Consider the following 10000-nt stretch of genomic DNA (forward strand, 5'->3'; position numbering starts at 1 on the left):
TGGTTTTACTCCCGGCTATACCTTGTGGACATTTCATGGTGAGTCGGCCCAACGTAACAGAGACGAGGTGTTGCGTCGGCGCACCGATGATCATGGTACAGGGATTGAAGACATGGTGAATGACTTTGATGATGCTCGAAACAAGGACGAAGAGATGGAGGAATCCACAAAAGCCTTCTATGCCATGTTGGATTCTTCAAAACGTCCTCTTCACGAGAACACTAAGATTTCTCAGCTAGATGCCATCGCACAAGTAATGGCTCTGAAAGCCCAGTTCAATATTGGAAGACATCCGTTTGACTCAGTGATGACCTTATTTGGGCGCTTTCTACCAGAAGGTCATATTATGCCTTCAAACCTATATGAGTCAGACAAAATCCTTAGTGCACTCAAGATGCCGTATGAGCAGATACATGCTTGTGGGAAGGGATGTGCCTTATTTAGGAAAGAGTATGCGGACGAAACATATTGTCCATTTTGCAAGTCCTCCAGATATGTTGAGGTAGAAAACGGTGAAGGTGAGAAGAAGCAGAGCAAAACCCCCGTGAGTGTCCTACGGTATCTGCCGATCCTACCAAGACTTCAATTACTTTACATGCTCGAAGAAACAGCAAAACAGATGACATGGCACAAACATGGAATTAGGAAAGAATTAGATGAACACGGAGTTCCGATGCTGGTACACCCTTCAGATGGTGACGCATGGAAGGCATTCGATAGTATACATAAGGAAAAAGCTAAAGAACCAAGGAATTGTCGAATCGCCATCAGTCTCGATGGGTTCAATCCTTTTGGTATGACGGCTACCCAATATAGTTGTTGGCCTGTATTTGTCATTCCCCGCAATCTTCCACCATCATCCATATGCAAAGAAAGCACATATTTCTGACGTTGATAGTTCCAGGGCCAAAATACCCGGGGAAGAATATGAGTGTGTACATGCAACCGCTGATGGATGACTTGAAAGAAGCTTGGGTGAATGGGGTCAACACATACGACGCAGCTAAGAAAGAGAAATTTCAAATGTATGTTTGGTACCAATACTCGTTGATGATCTGCCAGCATTTGCGCTTTTCGTTGCCTGGTGTGTGCATGGAAGGTTCCCATGCCCACAATGGAAGGCAGCTCTTAAGTTTCGTTGGTTGCCGCTGGTGGGAAGTATTCCTGCTTTGACTTGCATAGACAGTTCTTGCCTATGGACCATCCATTCAGAAAAGACAAGAAGAATTTTATGAAAGGTAAAGTTGTCAAACACTCAGCACCACCTGCGTTGACGGGGGCACAAATTAATGAACAGTTAAAATCTATGGAGCCTGATCCAAACCGTCCAGGGTATTTCTTGGGTTATAATGAGGAACACGCCTGGACCCACAAGCCATGCATCTGGGATCTCCCCTACTTCGAAGAACTCTTACTTCCACACAACATTGACATGATGCACACTGAAAAGAATATCGCCGAGGCCCTTCTTGGCACATTTTTCGACACTCATAAGGGCAAAGATAATACAAAGGCTAGAGTTGACCAGGAGACTTTGTGTGATAGGTCATCACTAAACATGCGAGAACCGAAAGGAAGAAAAAATTGGTCCAAACCACCTGCCTGGTACAATCTTGAGAAGGGAGCAATAAGGGAAATCCTCTTGTGGGTGCAAAAAAAGTTGTTGTTCCCCGATGGGTATGCTGTGAATCTAGCGCGGGGAGCGAGCATTGAAAAAATGAAATTTTTTGGGCTCAAGAGTCATGATTGGCACATATGGCTTGAGCGGATAATGCCGGTGATGTTGTGTGGCTATATCCCCGAGGCTGAATGGCTAGTATTGGTCGAGTTGAGCTATTTCTTCCGTGTTCTTTGTGCTAAAGAGTTGTCGCGTGCCTTGATAGATGACATGGAAGAGTTGGCGCCTGAGTTGCTCTGCAAGTTAGAGAAGATTTTTCCACCGGGCATCTTTAATCCGATGCAACACATGATTTTGCATCTCCCAACAGAGGCAAGATTGGGTGGCCCTGTGCAAAATCGTTGGTGCTACGCAACTGAAAGAATGCAGAAGACACTTCGAGGAAAATGTAAAAATAAACGTAGAATTGAAGCATCGATGGCCGAGGGGTTCATTACCGAGGAGGAGGCAAACTTCCTAACAGCACACTATGATGCCACTATGCACAGCTTGCATAATGCAAAGCCTCGGTACAATCTGGGCGACCCCAAACGACGTGAATCCAATCTCAGCCTTTTCAAAGGGAAGCTCGCACCTTCTGGTGTGGGAAAACCAAAGTTGTTGTGCGTCGAGGAGTGGCACACACTAACGATGTATATATTGAACAATTTAACAGAAGTTCGGCCATACATTGAGTAAGTGCTCTGTACATTGTTTCGCAACTTTTAACAAGTTTTGTGTCTAACAAATATTATTAATTGATACAGTCGATACGTCGAACAATTCTCGAATGGTGTTGCAATCGGAAAAGAATCCATTCTAGAGTATGAACTTCTTGAAAAGACAGGAGGCGGCTATCCCGGTTTCATCTCTTGGTTCAAAAAACGGTACCTCCCTTATATATAATAAGTGATTTCCTTTGTTGCTATTACTCATGAGTAACACACCAAACTCTATCTTTTCTTAACTTATAGGCTAATTCAGATGAGCAAGTCGACGATGAATTGAGACAAATAGCTAATGGTTTTGACTTTAAGGTCCGTACATTTCAAAAGTACGACATCAACGGGTATCGCTTTCGTACTGCTAGCAAAGAGCTTTCAATGCCCGGTCGAAAAACAAACAATTCCGGTGTCTCTGCTATAGGCGAGGGAGGTGTCGAGTATTATGGAAGACTTGAAGAAGTCTACGAACTTCATTATTATGGTGAAAATCCTCCGAACGTTGTTGTGTTCAGATGTCATTGGTTCGATCCTACTAACACTACTGAAATTCAGAAATTTGCCGTCTGCCAAGGCGGACGGCAAAAGGGGCTACCACGGACGGCAAAGGCTTTGCCGTCGGTCAGCAGACGGCAAAGTAGATGGTAAAAAAAATCCGGTGAAGAGGCTCTTTGCCGTCTGCTTTCACAAAGCGGACGGCAAAGAATCTTTGCCATGAGGGGGCAGACGGCAAAATAAGTGGGACGGCATATATTGCAACGTCCCCATTAAGTGTTAACGGCAGGCCTCCCCCCTTTGCCGTCTGCCTCCCCCCCTTTGCCATGTGGTGGCAGACGGCAAAGAGGGGAGAGAGGGGGGGCAGATTCCCCCCTTTGCCGTCTGCCTCCCCCCCTTTGCCATGCGGGGGCAGACGGCAAAGAGGGGAGAGAGGGGGGCAGATTCCCCCCTTTGCCGTCTGCCTCCCCCCCTTTGCCATGTGGGGGCAGACGACAAAGAGGGGGGAGAGGGGGGGCAGATTCCCCCCTTTGCCATCTTCCTCCCCCCTTTGCCATGCGGGGGCAGACGGCAAAGAGGGGAGAGAGGGGGGCAGATTCCCCCCTTTGCCGTCTGCCTCCCCCCTTTGCCATGTGGGGGCAGACGGCAAAGAGGGGAACCAGCCCCTTTTTTATTTGTTTTTTGTTATATCCAGCATTTTTAACAATAATCAGGATATATATATATATATTTGACATAAATAAATATCTTTCCGTACTCATAACCATATTAAAATAACTCTCATCCATAGTGCATACATATTATGGAAGTTACATCCGTACCAAACCATATATTACACTAGTTTCATCCACGTGCATACAAAGTTTCATATATTCATATACTACAATAGTTTCAATACAACACATGGTACAAGAAATCATCTTCAAGCATTCCATCAACCAAGCTTCCCGTGAAGTGAAGGTAATCTGCAAAATGACAAATAAGAAAGTTAGAAAAATAATACTAGATGAAGAGTGTATATATAGGTTATTTCGGAGAGAAATTAGCTAAGTATAGACCATTTAGGAGCTAACTAAGCTAATTATGTCATTTAGGTGGAACCCTAGCTAACTATAGGAGAAGAGAAAGAGAAGAAGAAGTAAAAGAAGGAGGAGGAGGAGGAGAAGGAGGAGAAGGAGAAGGAAGAGGAGAAGGAGAAGGAAGAGGAGAAGAAGAAGAAAAAGGAGGAGGAGGAGGAGGAGGAGGAGGAGAAGGAGAAGGAAGAGGAGAAGGAGAAGAAGGAGAAGGAGAAGGAAGAGGAGAAGGAGAAGAAGGAGAAGAAGAAGGAGAAGAAGAAGGAGAAGAAGAAGCTCCTCTCTCTTCTTCTTCTTCTTCTTCTTCTTCTTCTTCTTCTTCTTCTTCTTCTTCTTTTTTCTCCTCCTACTCCCCCTCCTCTTTTTCTCCTTCTATTCTTTTTCTTCTTCTTCTTCTTCTTCTTCTTCTTCTTCTTCTTTCTCCTCCTCTTTCTCCTCCTCCTCCTCTCCTCTTCTTCTTCTTCTTCTTCTTCTTCATCTTCTTCTTCTTCTTCTTCTTCTTCTTTTTTCTCCTCCTCCTCCTCTTCTTCTTCTTCTTCTTCTTCTTCTCCTGCTTTTTTTCCTTCTGCTTTTTTTCTTCTAACCTAACTAACTAACCTAATTAGCCTAATAATCTAACCAAATAAACTAACTAAATTACCCTATATATAATAAAAAAACTAACCTAATAAACTAACTAAAGTAATTAACTTTTTTAAAAAGAAAAACAAAAAAAACTCACCGGCAGGGGGCGGCAGCAGGGGGCGGCGGCGGCACGGGGGCGCGCGGCTGGGGGCGGCGGCGGCAGGGGGCGGCGCGCGGCAGGGGGCGGCGCGCGGCAGGCGGCGGCGGCAGGGGGCGGCGGCGGCAGGTGGCGGCGCGCGGCAGGGGGTGGCGGCGGCAGGGGCCAGGGGGTGGGTCACCGCGGGGAGGGGGTCGCCGGGGGGGTGGGCTCGCCGGGGGGGTAGGCTCGCCGCGGGGAGGGGATCTCGCCGGCAGGGCGTCGCCGCCGTGGAGAGAGAGAGTGGTCGGGGTGAGAGAGAGAGAGACAGTGAGTGAGGTGGGGGGTAACGGCCGTTAAAGGGAGGCCCCTTTGCCGTCCACCCCCCGACGGCAAAGGGACGTAAGGCAGACGGCAAAGGGCCGTATGGCAGACGGCAAAGGCCCGCGGACGGCAAAGGCCCCCGGATTTCGGACACGGCACGCATGGGGCCCACGCGTCCCCTTTGCCGTCTGCCCTGGGGCTCTTTGCCGTCTGCTGGCAGACGGCAAAGGACCCACACATGGCAAATAGTATTTTTGCCATGTGTCAGTTCTTTGCCGTCTGTATTGTGTCCACTGATGGTAAAGAACTGGCTGACGGCATATTTTTGGATTCCAGTAGTGTAAGACAAGACGGACTCATGAACATCTTGGGATTGTCGAAATTCGACAAGACAGGCAGTTAAGCGGTGCCGATGTCTATATTGTGGCTCAACAGGCCACCCAAGTTTTCTATCTGCCGTACTGTCGTCAAAGTGTTAAGAACCTAGAAGGTTGGTATGTCGTGTTCGATGTGCCGCCACATCTTAGACCACCTCCCCCAAATGAAGACGATTATGAACCTCAAATTGACCCAATAACATATGATGGAGAATTTTTCCAAGAATCACGTGGTGTCAGACGTCGTACCCGAAACTGCTCTACGTCCACCCTGAACACGGAGGAACAAGACTCACGTGATGATGAGGAAGAAGTGGAAGTAGAAGAAGTTACCAATGTCGATGAGCTATCAATGCTTGATCGGTTACAAAAAGGCCTTCCACATGATGTCCCTGAATCCGATGACGATATAAGTCATGACGACACGTGTGATACTGATGATGATTTTGCTTCAATTGACCATGGAGAAGAGAGAGATGATCCAGACTATTAGTACTTTGTATGCATCCAAACATTGTTGTTTAATTATTCAATTATTATTTGAATTATTCATGTATTTATTATTGTTCATTTAATTATTGTCCTTGAATTTGTACTAATTATTTAACTATTTATCGTTACAGATGGTGAGACATGGCAGGCGGGGATAAGTTGAGGATAGCACCTGGGCAGCTACGGAGAACTTTGTTGCAAAGCTTTGCCGAGGAGCCCCGTGGGAGAGGCGTAGGAAAGAAGAGAGGCAGAGGACATGGTCGTGGGAGAGGGAGGCTGCATGATAGGAGTCATTCGCCACCACCCTCAGCTACTTCTGTCTCAGCCACTTCACCCTTGCAGACGAGGGTGTCACCGGTAGGGGATCCTACCGTCCAGGAGCAGACACCGATGCAGGGGGCTGACGCAGAGGCTGAGGTGGAGGGTGCTGAGGCGGAGGCTGAGGCGGAGTGGGCTGAGGCAGAGGGTGCTGAGGCGGAGGCTGAGGCGGAGGGTGCTGAGGCGGAGGCTGAGGCGGAGGGGGCTGAGGCGGAGGCTGAGGCGGAGGGGGCTGATGCAGAGGCTGAGGAGGCTGCCAGCAAGTCGGTCTACCAACATGGTATGACACGAGTTCCAGACTGATTGGACTTGCAGCAGAGGCCGTTAATTAAGCCAGATGGCGAGAAGTAAGTTGATATATATTGTGTACCTTATATCATTATATTTCACCAAGTAGCTAATGTCTTTGCCTTATCATTATGTAGGGGGTGGGATTACCCGCAGAATACCCGGAATCCAAATTGCCTCCTTGGTGCTTTACTTAGGGAGCACTTCCCCGGGATAGTGCAGTTGCCCGGTGAGGATATGGTTCCCGAGCCAGGAATCAAGTGGGAGCACTACCAAGCCGCTCTGCTCCCGGAAAACACACATGTCAATGGTGTTGTTCGCGTGAGCGCGGCCGACAAGGTGTTGGCTTATTTTTGGGTAACTATTATTTTACCCAATAAAAAGTATACAATGTTATATATTGTTATTTCCTTCCAAATCATTTCACTATTCATCTATGCATCTATTTGGCATAATTGCAGAGGTACTTTAGGGTCGAGGAGGGGATGGAGGAGGCGGCCAAGAAGAACCTCGTGAAAGAGTGCAAGAGTTTATTGAATAACACGAGGCACGAGCTGCGTGTTCAGGCTGTTCGAGATTGGTACGCCAAGCAAGGGGAGCCGAAGACAAGGACTGAATGTCGAAAGATTTTCCTTGATAAGACCGAGTACATGGAGGTATGTACATTGCAAAGATCAGTTCTTAGGGCTAGTTAGGTCTATTTAGTTATAATACTTAGTTTCATTCTTCATTAACTTACATTCATAGGTGCCCCCGAGATGGTTGGCCGATAAGATGGATTGTTGGGAGATGATAGCGGACAGGTGGTGCACAGAGGCTTGGTTGAGCACCCACACTATGGCCAAGGACCGTCATGCCCAATTGGTTGGTGTGCCACACCACCAAGGCAATCCCAGAATCAAGCAAGACGCCAAAAAATGGGTATGTGTGCCTTGTTTTGTTTCATCAATAATTCGTTCGTTCATGATTTTTGTTGTACTAATTCTTTGTCTTTTCGTGTGGGCCAAACACAATAACCAGCCCGAGCCTGAGGGATACGCCGCATTTAGCATGGCCCATAAGGGCTCGTACAAGACGGCGAAGGCATATTCTGAGGGGGACGGGCCGTCGGCGTACACAAGCCTGTCCGCCTACAACAAGATGACGTCTTATTCTGAGGTGGTCAAACAGCTGCGCGGGCCTGACTTTGACCCGAGCCAGAATCCTATCGATCCAGAGGCGTTAATGATCTCTGGTGGTGGTAAGAGACATGGCACGCTGGCCATGTGTGATGGCTTCGTCCCTATCACTGAGACTCTATCTCAGATCAAATCGAGGCAAACGAGCTCCGCTCGTGCAATACGGCAACGCGCGAGGCCAGTTGATCTTGCCATCGAGGTTAGTTTTCTTCATTATTTCCTTCATTCTTTTGTCCCTGGATGGATGATGAAAATTCCTTTTGATGAGTGGTTGCAGGCCACACTTATGAAGGAGAGGGAGGCCACCAGGCTCTTGTTGGAGGAGAGGGACCGGAATGCGCAGAGGTTGCTTGACAAGGAGAGGGCACGCAATAATGCCCATGCGAAGGCCATGCACGACTTCGTTGCGGTAAGTCAGTTGTGTGAGAAGCAAGGCTATGTGTGAGACGCAACAAGGCTATTTCTTTGACTCCTCGAAAACTAATTTGCAGGCTATGTGTGAGAAGCAAGGTTTGCCGCCCCCTCCGCCGATGCCTTCTCCGGTGGGAACGGTGAGTTCCCTTTCAATGACCAACCTTGCACGGTCTTATACCATTGTTTGTCGCCGTGCTAACCACATATTTTAACTCTTGCCTTGTTGCAGCATCATTCAAGAGTTGAATCCCACGATCCCTTTACTTCTCCTGGTGAGAGCCCTAGCAACCCAGCGACCAACAGAGATGCAGCTTCTCCTTCGTTTCTTGGCATTCGGTAAGTTATTCCTCTCCTTCTTATTCTTCTTATTGTTTAGATCAACTTAGATTATGCCAGGCTTTAGTTAGCTTAGTAAATTCTAGTTGATATTAACCATGGTTTAGTTAGCTTAGTAAATTCTAGTTGATATTAGAGCTCAAAAATGACATAATTAGTTTAGAAAGTTTTAAAAGAAACCAGAAGAGAAGAACAAACAAGAGATGAAGAAATAAGAGAAGAAGAAAGAGGAGAAAAAGATAACTTCTCTTCTTTATTTTTCTCTATCTTCTTCTTCTTCTTCTTCCACTTCTTTCACTTCTTCTTGTTCTTCTTCTTCTTCTTCTTCTTCCACTTCTTCTTCTAATTGCTTAGCTTAATTTAGATAACTTATTTCTTATTGTATTCTTCTTCTAACTTCTTTCTCATTTTGCCGATTTTGATAAAGCAGCATGGCATATGGATGGATGCTCGAGACTTTGTAATGCACTTGTGTAGTCTTAGATGAACTTTGTAATACAATTGTATTTGTGGATGCACTTGTGATGCTTTGTAATACTTTGTGATCTTGTTTGCACTTTAATGACATATAATCGTGCTGTTTGCACTTGTGTTGTGCTGTTTGCACTTTGTGATGCACTTGTGGTGCTGTTTAGGGGCAGATTCAATATATATATGTTGCTGTTTGTATCTATGTTTTGCAAATGCAGGGAATTAACAGAAAACCAATATGAAAAAAAGCAGAGAGGGTCTTTGCCTATAGCTTACTGACGGCAAAGGCTTTGCCGTCGGTGGACTGACGGCAAAGAAGACACGAGGCGGCAGCCTGTGTATTCTGGCAACTCTGGGAATACCAAATTTTCAGCTTTGCCGTCAGCTGGGCTCCAGCTGTCGGCAAAGAGGCGGCCAAGGGGACCCAGGCGTTTCGGCTTTGCCGTCAGCTCTGCTACGGCTGTGGGCAAAGAGGGGAGGCTTTGCCGTCAGCTTTGCTACGGCTGTGGGCAAAGCCTACCGTTATCCTTCTAATGGAGCTCGGCATGCGCCGTTGCCGCCACTGCTCTTTGCCGTCAGCCCGTGCCAGAAAGCTGATGGCAAAGTCTTTGCCGTCGGTCGATCTCCGGCTGTTGGCAAAGAAGGTGATTGCCGATAAAATCTTGGCTGTGACGACAACAACACACTGACGGCAAAGCCTTTGCCATCAGTTAAACTGTCCTTTGCCGTCAGCTCTGGCTGTCGGCAAACCAGCAGATTCCAGTAGTGACAACAACAACAACAACAACAAGAACGACAAAAACGACAACAACAAGAACAACAGAAACAATAACCAGAACAACAAGAACAACAAGGACAACAAGAACAACAACATGAAAAGCGAAGACGACGACGACGACAACAACAAGGACAAGAACAAGAACAACAGCAACAACAATAGAAACAACAACAACAACAACGACAACGACGACGACGACGACAACAATAACGATGACAATGAAGATGATGACAACGATGATGACGATGACGACGACGATGATAATAATGACGAAAATAATATCGACAACCACGACGAGGACAATAACGATGAGAATGAAGACGATGGCGACGATGATGACGATGACGACGTCGACGACAACAACAACAACAACAACA

The sequence above is a fragment of the Hordeum vulgare genome, chromosome 3H (assembly GCF_904849725.1).
Source record: "Hordeum vulgare subsp. vulgare chromosome 3H, MorexV3_pseudomolecules_assembly, whole genome shotgun sequence".
Taxonomy (NCBI): Eukaryota; Viridiplantae; Streptophyta; class Magnoliopsida; order Poales; family Poaceae; genus Hordeum; species Hordeum vulgare.